Source organism: Myotis lucifugus, unplaced genomic scaffold (genome assembly GCF_000147115.1).
Source record: "Myotis lucifugus unplaced genomic scaffold, Myoluc2.0 scaffold_142, whole genome shotgun sequence".
Classification (NCBI taxonomy): domain Eukaryota; kingdom Metazoa; phylum Chordata; class Mammalia; order Chiroptera; family Vespertilionidae; genus Myotis; species Myotis lucifugus.
This window is the reverse complement of record NW_005871190.1, coordinates 686514-704819: the sequence shown is the minus strand read 5'-3', so window position 1 is coordinate 704819 and position 18306 is coordinate 686514. Positions and strand designations below refer to the sequence as shown.

General features: G+C 38.3%; 1 pseudogene; it reads left to right on the top strand.

The window, feature by feature from the left end:
• Positions 1–18005, top strand: part of LOC102429213 — a 32812-nt pseudogene extending 14807 nt beyond the window's left edge.
• Positions 18006–18306: the final 301 nt, after the last annotated feature.

Genomic DNA, 18306 nt, shown 5'->3' with positions numbered 1-18306 from the left:
CACACTCACACCCACTGACAGTGCAGAGCGATTGGGGCTGGCACCAGCAATGGGTGCGAGTGGGGCCAGTGCTGTCAGTGGGTGTGGGCAGCAACTGATGCTCCTATTGCCCCTCAGGAGTGGCGGGTGGTGGAGAAGCCTTCAGGAGCGATCGGGGCCGGCAGCTGCTGACAGTGCCAAGCGATCGGGACCGGCGTTGGGTACCGGCAGCAGGTGTGAGTGGCGGCTCCAGCTCTGTCTGCGGGTGCAAGTGCCAGGCGGGACCAGAGCACGTGGAAACAAAATTTTCAGTAACCACCAGAGGCTTGCCTCGATGACAGTGACCAGTGCCCCACCTTGGTCTGGCGCCTCCGCTCACCTGCTCCACCATCCCGCCGCGGCCAATGCTCACCATGTTCCACGCTCTGCTGCCTGATGCCGATGCCCGCCATGTTCCGTGCACGTCCCCTGGTGGTCAGTGCACGTCATAGAGACTGGTTGTTTGGTTGTTCTGCCATTTGGTCTATTTGAGTATTAGGGTTTTATATATATAGATTTGCACACTTCTGGGACTCATATAGGATTTGATATTACCAGGAGCTTGATTTGCTCTGGGACAATGTCTAAACCTGGTGTGAAATACATGGATATGTGAACTGAAATCAGGGATTTCTTGGAGAACTCCATAGTAAAAACCAAGATTAAACACTACTTTACATTGGTTTTTCGTCCAGTTCAAGGTAGAGCAAACTGCTTGCTAATGCGACATTTTCATCAAAGAGGGCTATGGAATTTGAGGTCTGGATTATATTTTGGGCTGATTCAAATATATTTGAGTTCTTATATTTTGGTTCAAGCTTCTACTCAGAAAAATGCACCTTTTTGATGCACCCTACTAAGGAACATTAAATGGTGCTATAGAAAGAGGCCAATTTGAAGGAAAACAACAGCCAGTAGGTATTATGTGATATGTAGTAAACAGAAGCCACAATGTCTTATAGTGTCTCTAAGTTCCCCAATTTCAGGGTGATCCACAGGAAGTATTATCTCTCCCCTTCAACTACAGTCACTAGAGGATAAATTCTTATATTTTGGGATCAATTAGATTACTGATTACCCTTGCTGTTATACTTCATCCCTTTAGATGTAATTCTCTTGTGAGGGTTCCTACTGGAATTTCTAATGATGCTAGCTAGCTATACTGAATATTTATCTTTCTCATAGCTCAACTGATGGAATACAGTACTGCCTGGACACTCTCAACTTCACCAGGAAATTCCCCCCTCTCCCTCTAGTGGCTAGCAATTCCCATTCTGCCCTTTTTTGCATGTTGCCTTCCTCCAGAGCAAAGTTCACATACTCTTTAGAGTTTAGACCCTGTCCCCTAAAGATAGCTTTTCTTTCATCCTCTAAAACATGCTATCTTGGCCGCTAGGCCACTAATGTAATGGGTCATATCTTCTGTCTCCTTGATTTACAATCGGAGATATTATTGACCAGACCTGTAAATTCATGTTTTTTGGAGGTATAAATTTGACCAGCTGTATACTAAAGACTTCCAAATATATTTCTCTAAGCAAAACCTTTCCCTGAACTACAGGTCAATATACTTGGTGTGGCAAATGCCATCACTATCTCACTGATAGATAGGCCCTTGGCACTCATCCTCCATATGCTGAATGCTACTTACAGGAAACATCTGCTACTCTCCACCTGTTTGTTTGTTTGTTTGTTTGTTTGTTTGTTTTGTTTTGTTTTGTTTTGTTTTCTGACTGCAAAAGAATGTGCATCCTATGTATGAGGTAAGCTAGCAGAGCTGGGAGAGTCAATGACTCTAAGAACAGCTTTTAAACAATGTTGGTGGAAATTTGGTCGATAACAACCCCAACATCTAACCTCTAGGTTGTGGTAACTCGAAGGTATGTTCTACACTGTCTTCTAGAGTTTTACCAGTGATTCTAAACTTTAATATCCTTGTCTATAGTGGCTGCAACTGGCATGACAATGCACATTTTATGGGCTTCCTTCCCTTTCTAATCTCACTTTTTCACTAACCTACTTGTGTTTCCCAGGTGTATCTCCAAAATACACCAGTTTAAATTCTTATCTCATCTCTATTTATGAGTTAATCTAAAGTAGAGAATCTAGCACAATATAAGACTTTTTAACCTGGCTGTATCATCAATAGGTACCGTAAGAATAATTAATCCAAAACACTTTTATTATCTTCTACTTTCAATCTGCTCTTCCTCTTTTATGCTCAATTCTCTACTCACCAAGTTACTCAAACCCAAATTCTCATAAAGCCAGTTTGTCACAAATCCTACAATTCTGCCTTGAGAATATTTTTCAACTCTGCCAGGCTATTCATGACCATTATGGCTGTTCCATGTCGTGCTCTTATCATCTCTAACTTTGAATTTAGCTTGTTCTTTTTCCAGTTCTTTGAGGTATAGGTTAGGTCACTTACTAGCTTCTCTTTTATACAGACATTTATCATTATACAATTCTCCCTTACAGAGAGGGATAAAATGGTGATGTAGGAGAACACAGCTTCCATGTCCATCACCAAGATCATTGGCTGTCCAGTCATCCACAACAAAAACAGCCCCGGGAACCTCTAGAGTCCACTGAGGAAGTTTTAAGGGTGCAGGCCAGGCTGAGGGACCCCACCCATGCACGAATCTGTGCATTGAGCCTCTAGTAATTACATAAGAAGAGAAGTAAGACACCTTCATCTTGCGTCCATCACCCCATAGCCATTATGGGGACTATGTTCAGGGCCTACAGCGGTTCTCAACCTGTGGGTCGCGACCCCTTTGGAGGTCAAACGACCCTTTCACAGGGGTCGCCTAAGACCATCCTGCATATCAGATATTTACATTATGATTCATAACAGTAGCAACATTACAGTATGAAGTAGCAACGAAAATAATTTTATGGTTGGGTCACAACATGAGGAACTGTATTTAAAGGGCCAGAAGGTTGAGAACCACTGGCCTAGAAGAAATCCCTGGCTGAAAGAAGTTCCACTCACCAGAAAAGGAAGAGCAGACTGAGAGAGCAACCAGATGCTCCAGCCTCCCTGGCCCAAGGTCCCTCTTTGGTTTGGACTGAAACCACTCAGACTGACAAAGAGGAATCTATTGAGGCCCCAAGGAACCAGGAAGGAAAGCAGGGGTTATTAGCAAACACGCAGTGGGAATGATTGCCCTCGTCTGGACAGCAGGCCTGTGGCTGCGTCAGCTGAGAGCCTGGGGTCATGGAAGTTTACCTGGTGTTGGTGTGGCTCAAGAGCCTGGGTCCCTGGTGGCTCACCTGGCTCTGGGCTGAGCAGGAGCCTGGGTTGCGGAGCCCTCCTGGGACCTGAGTTGGAGGGGGCTGATGGGAGCCTGGGCTACAGGAGCCCCGAGGGCCGGGACTGGGGCCCTGAGCTCACATGTGTCAGGAACCTGGAGTAGTGGAGCTGCCTGCAGCCTCTTGCCTCAGGAGCCACCCAGGCCCCAGGAGCCAGCTTGTGTTGAAGTGAATCCCTGCGAGCTTGGGTCCTAGGTGCCACCAGGAGACTGTTCCCAATGGGGTCAGCTGCTTCTGCATCCTTTGAAGTGATACTATTTTTGTTTTGTATTTTATTAATAAAGTGAATTACACTGATTGAATTTTAAACCTTTTATTTCTGGGATTACCCCATGAATTTCTGGTAATTCATGGTAAATATTTTTATATTACTAGATTTAATTCACTATTACTTTAATATTTTTACTACAGTCATTAGAGCTGTTTTTAGTATTTGTAAAAACATTGTCAGCTTTTGGTATGAGTGTTATGCTGGCTTTATAAAACAAGTTTAGTGTTGTTGTTTTTTGTATATTCTGAAAGAGTTGGTGCATTTTTTTCCTTAAACAAATAATTTACCAATAAAATAATTGAGCCTGGAGTTGTCTTTGTAGAAGGTTTTTGATAATAAATTTACTTGAATAGATATAAGACTAATTCTAATTGTCTACCTTTTGTGTCAGTTTTGGTATATTGTTTTGTGTTTTTTTTAAGGAATTTGTCCATTTTTATGTAAATTGTATTTGTTGGCACAAGTGTTTCATAATGTTCTCTTATACTCTCAATATAGTGACTCCAGACTTCTAATGCTTACTATTTGAAGGCCTTTATCCATCCATTTACTTTCATAAGGTTTCCATCTCTCTGCTAACATTACCCATCTATTTTTTCTTATTGCCTACTTTTTTCCATTAGGGCACTTATCATATTAATCACAGTTATTTTAAATTCCTTGTTTGATAATTCCAACATCTGTGTCATATCGAAGTTTGGGTCTGATGATTGCTTTGTCTCTTCAGGTTGTGTTTGTTCTTTCATTGTGACATGTCCCACCTCCTCATATCACAATATCTGTTGCTTAGGATTTTAACAAGAATTTGGAGGAGACACAAACATTCAGGTCATAGAAGAGCCTAGCATATGATATACTTTTCTCCATCAGGACTTTCCTTTTCAAAAAACAGTGACAGACTTTCAACAGAATCACATGACCAACATTGGGATTCATTGGAAATTGAAATTCAGTTCCCACCAAGGAGAAGGGGCTTTACAACAATAAGGCTTTCTGTTCTACCACTGTTTGCTATTAGCACTAGGATTGAACAATATAACAAGAAATTGAATAGAGAGCCCAGAAAGAGACCCACAAATGTATCAAATCCTGACACCTGCTAAATCTGCAAATACTAGGTATAGAAAACTCAATAAAGTGTGATGAGAAACATTGTTTATCCATATGTTGATATAAAAAACAGTTTCCATTCTCCCTCCCTCCTAGTTTTTGTAGCATTAGGATAATAGCTTTAAAAATAGTTTCTTAATAATTTTCTCTTGGTCTTTATTGCAATAAATTTCAACTTCCTTTAGATATCTTCTTAGATATTTTAAGGATTATTAGCACATACACCTGAAGAGTAAAAAGTTAGTTATATATGCTTAAAGACATAAATATATAAGGCAAAATTTAAAATATTTTTGAAGAAATACAGAGGTGTATCATCAGATTTTGGATAGTAAATATTACTTAAAATGAAATGTAAAAATTCAAATGTAAATAAACACATTTGATCACTCTGACAATTAAAATAAGATGTTTTTAATTTTAAAAAAATCATAATGAAAGGTAGGAACAGATAAGCCACATATTAAGAGCAGATATAACTGTATGCATGATGCCATTGTAATTAGCTAGTTATTATTAACTAGAGGCCCGATGCACGAAATTTGTGAAAGGATAGGGCCTGGTAGCCCTGACCTTCTGGATGGTCATTCTGCTGTTCAGTCTAATTAGCATATTAGCTTTTTATTATATATGATAGGAAAGTAACAAAAGGGAGGCTAAACATTATAAGCATGGCCATTTGGGCATCTTCATCAGGAAGCTGCAATTTCACACTCCCAGGGAACCACTGATCCACCCCCTGAAGGGGTCTAACATAGAGGAGCTAGACACATGCCCAGTGACACTGGGGTGACATAGGGAAGGTACTTTCCTGACAGTCAAACCTGGGGACAGAGATGGTTGGCCAGAATGAATGTGAAAACCTGTGAAAATTTGGGAATACATAATCTCCTAAACAAATTAACTCTCTCTTCTGACTCTTGGCTGGTGGGGCTCTCTCATTCACCCATGTTTCCTCCATCACCATGTGGCCTGTGGACTGATGGGCTGCAGTAGAGAACACAACTTAGGCTAGCTCAGTGGTTCCCAAACTTATTTGGCCTACCACCCCCTTTCCAGAAAAAATATTACTCAGCGCCCCCTGGAAATTAATTTTTTTAAAATTTTAATAGCAATTAAACAGAAAGATATATGCCCCCAAATGCACCTGTGGCCATCACTGCCCCCCTGGATCGCTGCAGCGCCCACCAGGGGGCGGTAGCGCCCACTTTGGGAATCACTGCGCTAGCTGGACTCTGGATTGGACACTGCTCCAATATGGAATGGAAACTCTGGACACTGACTCTGATTCTAGACCTATTGAAGCCACAGCTACACTTTTTCCTTAATGGGACAAGGGGAAATGGGACCTTGGAAACTCAGGGATGTAACTCCCCAGGAATAGAAATCACTCATTCTCCTGTGCGAGTGTCAGAAAATTATTTTCTCAGGATATCACAAGAATTTCATTCCCAGGTGGGGATGAAGACCTCTCCCACTGGCAACATATGGAGTACACAAATAATTCATACAAATAATAATAAAAAGACAACTCAAAAGAAAAATGGGCACAAGACAAGAATAAGCATTTCATAGGGTAAATATCATTAGTAATCAGGAAATGCAAAATGACACCACAATAAGGTACTATTTCACATGCATTTACCATTTCTGACTGGCAAAAATTAAAACATCTGAAAATTCCCAGTGTTACCAAGTTATGGAACAGTTGCTAGGAGTAAACTGTTGCTAAGAATGTAAGTTAGTATAAAGCTTTGGAAAAAATACTTTAGATGTAGCTACTAAAATTGTAAGTGCATATATCCTATGACACAGCGATTTTGTTCCTCGTTATATATACAATAGGAATGTGACTTGAATTCTAAATAGTCAATGACAATAAAGCCTACAGAAAGACTGCCATATTCTATGAGGTTTTCCAGGAGAAACCAGTTTTGGTGCTGCCTGCCTGCCAGCAGGTATGATACTGGAGACAGAACATAAGAAATGGCACCACTGCTTCAGAATATGTGAATTCCTCTGCCACCATACTTGCCAGGAAAGCCAGTTCCCCAGGTGTGGCTGACACAACACTCTTCTGATTTTAGCACCTACTTCTGAGCAGTTGAGTTCATTGGTGCTATTACTAAAGAAAGTTAAGTATACATATAACAGAATTTCAACTTCAGTGTGTATGTCAGAGAAACTTTTCCACAATGCATCTGAGCAAGCTTGTTTAATAGCAGCATGATTGAAAGCAGCACTGGTGAACACTTTATTCACATGAACAGTCAATTGAATAAAGTATTTGCTGTATATTTATGCCATAAAATACTGTGAAGATGTGAAAATAAACAAATTTCTGATGATGAATTCACTTGAATGACAATTATAAATAATCTGTCAAAAGGAATAATAATCAAGTCATAAACAAAGACATGTAGTATGAATACTACTTAATGAGTTTACTCGAATTTAAAAGCTGAGAAAATTTAACTGTACCTTAAAATAAGCCATTGTTTAGTGTATTTATTTTAATTAAAATTAAGGGAAATTAACTTAACTTTAGCTTTTCTTGGGTGATCAGGGTTGGTAGAATGGTGAGAGACACGCTCTGTGCATTAAAACTAAAACAGTGATTGTGTTCTATTTTTTAAACTGAGCCACCTCTCAAACATCATCCTTCTAGCTATTTTTAAAACTTTCAAATGTATATATAGCACTTTAGAAAATTTTAAACTGTTAATATTTGGCAATCTATTTTGAATGTGGTTGTTCTGGTGCCAAAGTATTTTTCTTTATTAGAAGGGTAATGTATTCATTTTATGACTGGGTGGTATTCCAGGATTCTCGAATGATATGATAGGAATATGTTGCTTTTGAAAATGTAAATATGATCATTTTTATCAAGTGTTTAACTATGGGTAAGTAAAAATACACAAAAGTGTTACTTCTTTTTTTAAATGTATGCCTCCTAATCCTCACGCTCCTCATCATAGGCAGAGAAAATGTAACTTAATTTTCAAACACACACAAATGAGTGCAGCTATCTTGACTTAAAAAAACCCATCATTTTATTTTCTAAAAGGCATACTCATATATTTTGTTTTGTAGAATATTTTTCTTTTTATTTGCCATTGTCCTGGAGATAAGCACAATTTATCTTTTAGAATGGTGGCTGATGTTAATGATGACATTTGAATGTAATATTATCTCTCATTTCAAGCTTCACAGTCATGCTTATTTATTCTCCCAAGAAAAAAAAGAAAACAGGCAAATAATAGTTACCTATTTCACTGTCTGAATATTAGAAATAAGTAGCAATCTTTCACAGAACAATTGAACACTGTCTATAGTGATGAAATCTTAACTGAAGTTGTTATGCCTTTAGAAGTAAAATTTTACAGACAATTCATTCAGGGATAAATTAGTGCAAAATAAATGTATTAGAATGAATGCCACCATGCAAATTCTTTAAATAAACTGAACATTCTTAGGGCAGAGACTTATTGAATATATTTGAAATCTTACAGATTGTTTAGAATAATTTCCTGAATAATAGCTACTTTATAACTGCCTATTGATTCAATAATAACTAAAACTGTTAATAGTTGCTCACATTTTAAACTATTAATTACATCTAAAGGCACAATTAAATTATTGGTAGTGGTAAATATAAAATAATTGTAATCAATGTCAAAATAGCATTTGTTCTAAACAAGTCATTTTTAAAGAAAGTAAGCATGTTTGTCACTACTTCTTTTTTTAAAAAAATATTTTTATTGATTTCAGAGAGGAAGGGAGAGAGAGATAGAAACATCAATAATAAGAAAGCATCATTGATCTGCTGCCTCCTGCACTCCCCGCACTGAGGATCGAGCCTGTAACCTGGGCAAGTGCCCTGACTGGGAATTAAACCATGACCTCTTGGTTTATAGGTCAACGCCCAACCATTGAGCCACACCAGCGGGGCTGTCACTACTTCTTAAATTTCTATGGTAACTTTCCTCCAAATAACATGATATAATTTGGTATTTAGCGTTGAGACTGATTCATAGATTTTGAAGTGAATTGTAAATGAATAAAAATAAGCTGTTATAGGTAAAGTCTGGAGTGTGTTGTGAGAAGTCATACACTTTGATGTAACTGAAGTGGTAATAGCATAGAAATAGATAAAGGAGAGCCAAGGATGCAGGAGAGGGGACATCGGACTGTAAATTTTAAATGATATCACATTTTTACAGTTTACCAGGGTTAAAATAAAATATTACAGTGAGTACATATTTTATTGTTCAAGTTTGCAAAACAGACTTAGAAGATACTACTTCAGCTATTGTATTAGCAAATAAGAAATAACAATTATAACATTATTAATTCTTAATAATTATTACTGATATCTTAATAACCAATATTTACATTATATTTTAAGATATTAGATATTGGGAGCTGAAAATGACCCTTCTTATTTGAATTACTGTTGGTCTCCCTAGAGTCAATTGTTTAAAATGGTAATGACTTACAAGAATTTGTTTTATAGAATGTTAGTTGTTTTTGAGGACATGCTATAAATTAGCAACTGGAGGCCAGTCTTTAAAGCTTAAATAGGATCTAAATTAAAACAGCTATTATAACTCCATTTTAGTCCAGGATTGCTAAAACAACGCATATTTTGTAACAGTAGAGGTTAGTATAAAGGGAAAGGAATGGGTAAACTTTGATGCATCTCTTTGGAGTTTCAATAAGATATCCTTTCTTCCTCTCCTTTGTAGAATCTTGTGATATACATCACTCTCATTTGGATTAGAATATTCTTAACAAGTATTTCCATGGAGTCAGAGTGATATATCTATTTTACAATATTCATCAACTATCCATTAAATATGAAGTGGTCCTTTACCCATTATTAATTCTGATATTGCTTAAGCAATCATTGATCACAATCACCCATGATTTAACACTTCTTAGTTGGTTAATAAGTGCCAGTTCAGTATTCATCTTTTTTTCCTGAGCCTATAGATTTGTGGATTACATGAAAAATTAATGATAAAGTACTTGGAAATTCTTATATTCAATAATTGCACAATCTCTGGTTTTCAAGAGTGAAGAGATAAAAATATAATTCAAATACATGGTTTATCATTAAATCCATGGGATTCTTATACTTCCAGTTGCTGTTTTAGTAACTGAAGATTTTTCTGAATGACTTTCTGAGATAAATACTATGCAGTAGAGCCCGTATAAAGGTGGAAATTCTTAGGTATTTGAGAACCAGCATTTTATTTTATAAAAATTAACTAAACCGTATAGGTTTTTTTATAATATATAATGTTTAAAGGTGTTTATTCTTTTATGAAAATTGTTTTGGGGAAATAATAAATTTTTCCATTCTTAGAAATTGATAAAGATTATTTGCACCTATTTAAAAAGCTCAGGAGTTTTTCTGTTAGAGATTGAATTGCATTTGTTTAGAATATAAAACAATAAAAGAAAAATTAACATTTCCCCTACAGAATACCAAACAATATCTCAAAAAAAAAGGTGGGTGTTGAGGAACACTAACAGAAATATTTAAGGACAGATGCTTTGTTTTCTGGGACACTAACAAAAGATTGTGATTTTGGTTGAAGCATAATTTTTGGAAAAGCAGAAAGAGGGTGTTTTTCTTTACCCATTCTGTTTTTCAATCTTCTGCCCTTGCCTATGTTGCCTTAACTCCACTTTGTGTGGGAAAACAACAAGAAGCAGTCAGTGTCAACGTTAGAGCTGATCAACATTTTCTACTTCATGCATTTGGGATAAAAGCAGCCATCTTTAACAACAAAATAAACAAAAAGAAATGCTACTACTGTCAATAGAATATATATATTATAAAGAGCCAATTTTATCAAATTTATCACATTACTTTGAAAATAAGAAAAAGAAAATGTGCTATTAGATTTCTCATTTTATGAGTAGTATATTGTCATGATAACTCCCTTAATTATTCCAAGGTTTCATTAAAGTGCTCTTCCTGACCATATATTATACTTTATAATAATTTGATGTCACTTATAGAAGGAATTAAATTAATGATTTTAGTAACACCTTTAACCTTCCTTCAATTAGTTCTGCATGATAAACAATGTAATAACTGTTTTTAAAAGCATCTTTTAATTGGTCATCACACTAATTCTTTTATAGAGTAATAAATTGGAAAAGCCATTCCTATTATTTGTGCTGTGTACACTGTAATTACTTTTTCAGCATGTTTGAAAAGGAATATTAATGCAGACTTAAATTAGCATTGTTATACTAAATTAATTGTAAAATACCTAACCACATATGCCTGGCTCTGGCATTGCACTATTAATTCAACTACGTTCTCACATGGGCATACTATACGAAACATGTAGAGTGGCATGTTCTCTAGTTGAATAATGAGTAATGAAATGCATGATATGTAAAACTAAAAAAGAAGAAAAAATCCATAATGCATGAATGCTAGATAATGATATGTTTACATGGAAATTTGACAACCTTTTTGACAGAAATTATCTTAGCAGAGTTTGGGATAGAGAAAGACATTTAAATTTTTTACATTTTAGTAGATTGCTATGAATTATGTTTTTAACTGACTGCAGAGGAATTGAAGTTAATTACCAAAATAAGCATAATGCTTTTTGCAATCAATCAGAGAGCCTGACACAGACAAGTGATACGATTTCCAATTACAAAAACTGCAAGGCTATCGCTCTACTTCCTCATGGAATTTAGAGGATGGGTAGGGAGGTGGGGGTGACCAACAGGAATGGAAACAATCAAATCTCCAATTAAAAGGAAATAGAAAAAAATGTAAGACTCGTGGACACAGATGACAACATGGTGATTGCTAGAAAGTAGAGGAAGGTTTGGGGAGTTAGAAGAAGATAAATGGGGGGATAAAAGGTGTTGGAAGGAGACTTGACTTGGGGTGGTAAACACACAATACAACATACAAATGATATATTATAGAATTGTGTACCTGAAACCGGTATAATTTTATTAACCAATGTCACCCCAGTAAATTCAATAAAAAATAAATTGTAAAAAAGTAGAAAAAAGAAAATTCACATATCATTGTAGATATCTAAGACATATTAAAATGTTTGGGTGCAAAAAAGTATAGTATAAGGAACACAGAAAATAGAATAGTAAGTGTGAAATTATACTTAGATATTTTTTTCATTGTGCTCAAGTTGAAGTATAATAGAAAATCAAAATTGTGCTTTGAAGAAAAATCCACTATTATCCTATATAATAAAAACCTAATATGCAAATCAACTGAACTGTGGAATGACCAGTGGAACGACCAGTCACTATGATGTGCACTGACCACCAGGGATCAGATGCTCAACGCAGGAGCTGCCCCCAGCCTGCAGGCCCCAACCAGCAGCGGCAGTGGGGGGCAGGGCCAGCAAGAGGGTGGCACCAGGCCAGCCAAGGCAGATGCCAACGGGTGCCCCCCTGATTGCCCTGCCAGTTGCCCCACAGATCAGCCCTGATTGCCGGCCAATCCTAGGGACCCTACTATGCACAGGGCCTCTAGTTTTAACTAATAGGATGATATATAACTTACTTTTATTTAGAATAAATTCATAGAAAATACATATTAATGATATGCAAATAATTTCTTAGAAAATTGATTCACAATTTGAATAGTAAAATATGTCAGTATAAAGGGATATGTTATATTTTATTAATAATATACTTGTTTCCAATTTTAACATATCTGAGTTAAGAATATATCTCATAAGTGAAATTAAGATGAGAAGTATAGAATTTAAAATGGAAGTTAATAGGAATAATAAAATAAATTATCCTATGTCCACTGGCCAAGTTAAGCAATAGAACATCAGCCACATTGTGCATCTGCTGTGTGTTCTGCCTCCCTCTCTCACTATAGCAATAGTTCACAAATTAGCCAAGTATGGATTTTTATAACTTTCCTGCTTTTCTTATAGTTTTAATATACATATATATCCCCAAAATATATAGTGTTTTGTATGGTATGTGTGTTTTTTAACTTTATAAATGTTACATGATTTCTGCACTTTTTTTCACATCATACTCTGGTTCTGAATTTCATTTATGTGAATGTCTGTAACAGTGGTTGCTATGGACTAAATTGTATCCCCCCACCAAAGCTCATATGTACAATCCTAAAACCCAAGGTGATTGTATTTAGATGTAGGGCCTTAAAGAGGATAAAGTTAAATGAGGTCATAGGGTGGAACCGTAATTCAATAGAATCAGTGTCATTATAGGAAGAGAAAGAGACACCTGAGCTCTCTTTCATTTTTCTGCCAATACATCCCATAGGGGAAACCAATAGAACATGTCGTTTTGAAGAACTCCAAATATCTTTATATATCAAACCCTGATTACTTTTTGTTGTTGTTGTTAATACACACCCCAGGATATTTTTCCCATTGATTTTTAGAGAGAGTGGAAGCGTGGGGCGGGGGGGAGGAGGAGGAGGAGAGAGAAAGATCAATGTGAGAGAGATAGATCTTTTGTTTGCCTCCCTCATGCCCCCCAACCAGGGCTGGGGATCCAACCTGCAAAGCAGATACGTTCCCTTGACTGAGAATTGAACCTGCACCTCTTTAGTGTGCAGGCAGACGCTCCAACCACTGTATCACTCCAGCCAGGGCTATTCTTTCTTTTTTGTAAGTGGCTTTATTTAGAAAAGATAACATGATTGTGTGCTAACTTGAACAGTTAGGTAGTATAACAATTAATTTGAAAATTTCAATTTTGATGTCCTGCAAGATTTAAATTCCATTTATATACATACTGTTCTTTCCTCAGACCTCTCACTTCAGGCTGGAGTTGACCAGAAATATGGCTTATAGTTTCCCTGGAATCATTCTTGGGCTCTAGACAAGGTGCTGGATCTTTGAGTTAACAAGGAGATGACTGGTAATAGCTCTTCTTAAATCTGGAGGCTTTTCAGTGGTATAAAGGAAAGAGCTGTTCCACTTTCAACTATTTCCAGAAATTCAACCCTGGGTAGATCAGTGGGTATCATAAAATAGATGACACCATCATGGTGACCTGGATTAACTGTGAGAGGCAGGCGAATTCTTCAGGATTGGTGATGAGATGCTGAAGCACCACTGTAATGCTGGATTTGCAGAAGGATGGGTCTTGTCCCATCCTCCAATCAGTAAACTCTTTTGAGCTGAACTACATTCCAAGAGGCCTCTTGTTTGTTTTCTGGTGCTCAAAACTGCTCCTGAATGCTGCGGAAAAGAAAACATTAGGTTAGCACTGGGTTGTTTTGCAAATGCTTTGTTTCCTGAAATGTCTGGTTACTCTTGAAGGAACTGAATGTCCTGTTCACATTTGGGGAGCTGCATAAATGTTTAGAGAAGGCCTAATTTATGTACTTTTCTGTATTTCAAAATTGTTTTGTTTTGTTTTGTTGTTAATCCTCACCTGAGGATATATTTTTTCCTATTGATTTTTAGAAAGAGTGGAAGGGAGAGGGAGAGAGAGAGAGAGAAACATTGATGTGAGAGAGACACATTGATTGGTTGTCTCCCACATGCACCCTGACCAGGGCTGGGGACTGAGTCTGCAACTAAAGTTATGTGCCCTTGACCAGAATTGAATCAGACCCTTCACTCCGAGGGCTGATACTCCAACCACTGACCCAAACTGGCTAGGGCTTTATCTCAGAAATATTTTTAATGAGTTACTATTTTATAGTTCTCCTTTGTAGGTTGAAGTGAAGATTTGGGTAATTAAGTCTTCTAAGTAATGAAAAAAGAATTTAAAATTATCTCAGATATTATTTTTCCTAAATCTTTCATTCTTTGTGGGCTCTGTCAGACTTATTGAAAAAAATATTGAATTTATTCAACATGGCATAAGAATAATATGGGGACAAAGGAGAGGTAATTAACATGAAACTATAAGTATTTAGGAGCATATTAGCTAAAAATAAATAAATTATGGATAGGAACTTGAAATGGATGATTTCTAAAACTATTAAGGTAGTTATTAGTAATTCAACCTATCATGTAAATACATTTTTAAAAATTACCAAAGGGAAACAAAACTAAAATAAGGTAGACTTCTGCTTGGCTGGTGTGGCTCAGTGGTTGAATATTATTCTCATGAACCGGAAGGTCATGGTTCCATTCCTGGTCAGTACACATTCCTGGGTTGAGGGTTTGATTCCCAGTAAGAGGGATGCAGAAGGCAGCCAATTGATGTTTCTCATCAATGTTTTTATATCTCTATCCCACTCCCTTCCTCTCTCTAAAATCAATACAAATATATTTTAAAAAGTAAGTAAATAAAATAAGGTAGAGTTCTATAAATATTCAAAGGGCAAAAATATGTAAATGTTATAAATATGTCTTTAATACCTCAGAGTTAAAAAATAAGCTTAAAATCAAATGAATATCAAGACTGAAAAATAAAATAAAACAGGCATCACTTTAGAAATGAAAATTAATGTGAAGAATATTTTAACAGAAAAACCAAATCTAACAAAAGAAAATTAACTTACTGGAAGAGAATGACAAGAAAACATTCTCAAAATGGAGGAGGGAGAGAAGAAATGTTTTATCTACAAATTGTCAAAAGATATGATTTTTCAAAAAGATTTTCAAGATTAGAAATACATTTTGAATCGTTTGAGTTGATTATTCCATGGATAGTAAACCCCAGACACAGAACACAAAGCATTTATTCTGATTTTACCATAAGGCTTATACTCTTTTGCTTCCAGCTTTCAGCTTTTACAGGTCTTGTGTCTAAGTTTCCTTAGTGTGGACATAATATTTACCTGGAAATAGTTTGTCTCTGCTCTTCAGGCCTTTCTTGAGTCTCTGTTAAATGTTCCAGGTGTTCAAGGAAGTCACAACTCTAATTGCCACAACTCTATGTGCTTCCCTTGTACTTGTTCTTCCAGCTGCTATTATTTCCTCAGAAGCTTGTTCTTTGCTTGGTCTCATGAAGCTCTACCTACAAAGACCCTTAGTGGGTAATGGTAGTTGTCTGTGAGAGATCACAGTGAAAAGAAAAGCAAACCAGGGGAAGCCAACAATTGCCTGAGCTATTTGTTTGCTTGTCTGGAGGTACATTGCCACCCCCGCTTACAGACAGATAAGAAGGCAACAGAACAGGAGCATCTGACTAACACATATCAGAATTCAGAGACATGGAGGAAGATAGAATTTGCAAGACAGACTAGGCAGTGATGGCGAACCTTTTGAGCTCGGCGTATCAGCATTTTGAAAAACCCTAACTTAACTCTGGTGCCGTGTCACATATAGAAATTTTTTGATACTTGCAACCATAGTAAAACAAAGATTTATATTTTGATATTTATTTTATATATTTAAATGCCATTTAACAAAGAAAAATCAACCAAAAAAAATCAGTTCGCGTGTCAGAGGTGGTGTCATAGGTTCGCCATCACTGGACTAGAGAAAAGGAACCAGAGAAAAATTCCAGAAATTTGAATAAGGTTTCCCTTAAGTCTTTGACTATAAACTAAGTGTAGGGAAGGGAAAATAATTTTCTTTCTATCCTTTTAAGTTTTTGGATGAGAACACCATGTAATAAAAGATGGGTTAATGAGAAAAAAAAATTTTAATTATGTATGCATGTTCAAATGGGAGCCCCACAAAGATACGAGACTCATAAGGTGGCCAGATGGTTGAGGCTTATGTAACATCTTCAGCTAAGGAAAGATATATGGATTTGTGGTTTCAAAGGGGGGAAGACGATTAAATTCATAGGAAGATAAGAAGATGAAACATTTGGTAAGCAAAGGTTGCCCTGCCCTTTAGGCGTAAACTTCACCTCTCCTGGTACAGGCCCCCCTTCTAATGTAAATCTCCCTTACAAAAGGGTAACTTCTCTGTTTTCAGAGCTTCTCCTGTGTCTGCAACTCCTCAAAATAATCCTTATGCCAAAGAGGCATGTTTTGGGGTGGCATATTCTGCTACATACATAAGCTATGTAACAAGAATAAAACGGGCGGATAGAGGGAGGCCAGGGCGAGCAGGTGCCCACCAGGTGCGGAGAGCCCCAGGGGTCCCTTCTCACCTGCCCGTCAGAAGCCTGTCAGGGACATCAGCGTGGTCTGGTGCGGGGTGGAGGCCCCTGCAAAATGGTCCCTCACGGGCGTTGCTTCTTCTCCTCCCCTTGGCTGGAGCCACGGAGCGCCCCGAGGGCCTGGAGGACAGGTTGGGCCAGGCCCTGCTGTGACCCCGCCCGCCCCCAACACCTTGCGCTTCTTCTGGAACATCTACACCTTCTGCGACTGGCAAAATTTTGTGGGCCTGCGGCGCTAAGGGGCAGGTCCCAGAACCCCACGGTGGCTTACTCCTTCATCATCGTCTTCTCGATCTTTGGCAATTTCCTGATCTGTCATGTCATCTTCAAGAACCAGCAAATGCACCCGGCCACCAGCCTCCTGGTCGTCAACCTGGCCATCGCTGACCTAATGATCACGCTTCTAAGCACCCCTTCACTTTGGTCCGCATTGTGAACAACCCATGGGTGTTCAGGAAAGGCATGTGCCACGTCAGCCGCTTCTCCCAGTACTGCTCCCTGCCCATCTCTGTCCTGACGGTGACAGCCATTGTCTTGAACCGCCACCAGGTCATTATGCATCCATTGAAACCCCGGATCTCCATCACAAAAGGTGTCATCCACATCGAAGACTCTGGACCCTGGCCATCTTCTTTTCACTCCCACATGCTATCTGCCAGAAATTATTTACCTTCAAGTACAGTGAGGACATGGTTCACTCTCTATGCCTGCGGGACTTTCCTGAGCCAGCTGACTTCTTCTGGAAATACCTGGACATGGCCACCTTCATCCTGCTTTACACCCTACCCCCCTCATCATCTCTGTAGCCTATGCCTGTGTGGCCAAGAAGCTGTGGTTGGACAACACAATCAGGCAACACAATCAGCGACATGACCACAGAGCAGTACCTGACCTTGCAGGGCAAGAAGAAGAAGGCCATCAAGATGCTGATGCTGGTGGTGGTCCTATTTGCCCTCTACTCTGGTTCTCCCTCAACTGCTACCTCCTCCTCCTGTCCAGCAAGGTCATCCATACCAACCATGTCCTCTACTTAGCCTCCCATTGGTTTGCCATGAGCAACACCTGCTACAACCCTTTCATCTACTGCTGGCTTAACGAGAACTTCAGGTTGGAATTGAAGGCATTACTAAGCATGTGCCAGAGGCTACCCAAGCCTCGGGAGGAGAGGCCACCCTCCCCAGTCCCTTCCTTCAGGATGGCTTGGACAGAGTAAGGCAAGTCGGAAGGCTCCAGTAGCCTACAACCTCCTGCCCTCCCCCAACCCCAGTCTGGGAAGACAGACCTATTGTCTGTGGAGCACATCGTGGTGATGAGTTAGAGGAGGGTGGGAAGAGGTGAGGGGAGGGCTCTGTCTACAGCTGAGATTGGGAATGGGCCTGAGTAAAGAGCCTGGAAAAGAGCCTGTCTTCTCATACATGACCTTCACCATGCTGGAAACAAGGTCCTGCAGAAGCTGTAGGACTCTTGAGTTCCTAGGAAACTGTTTAGCTTCCTAGTCACATTTGACATGAAGA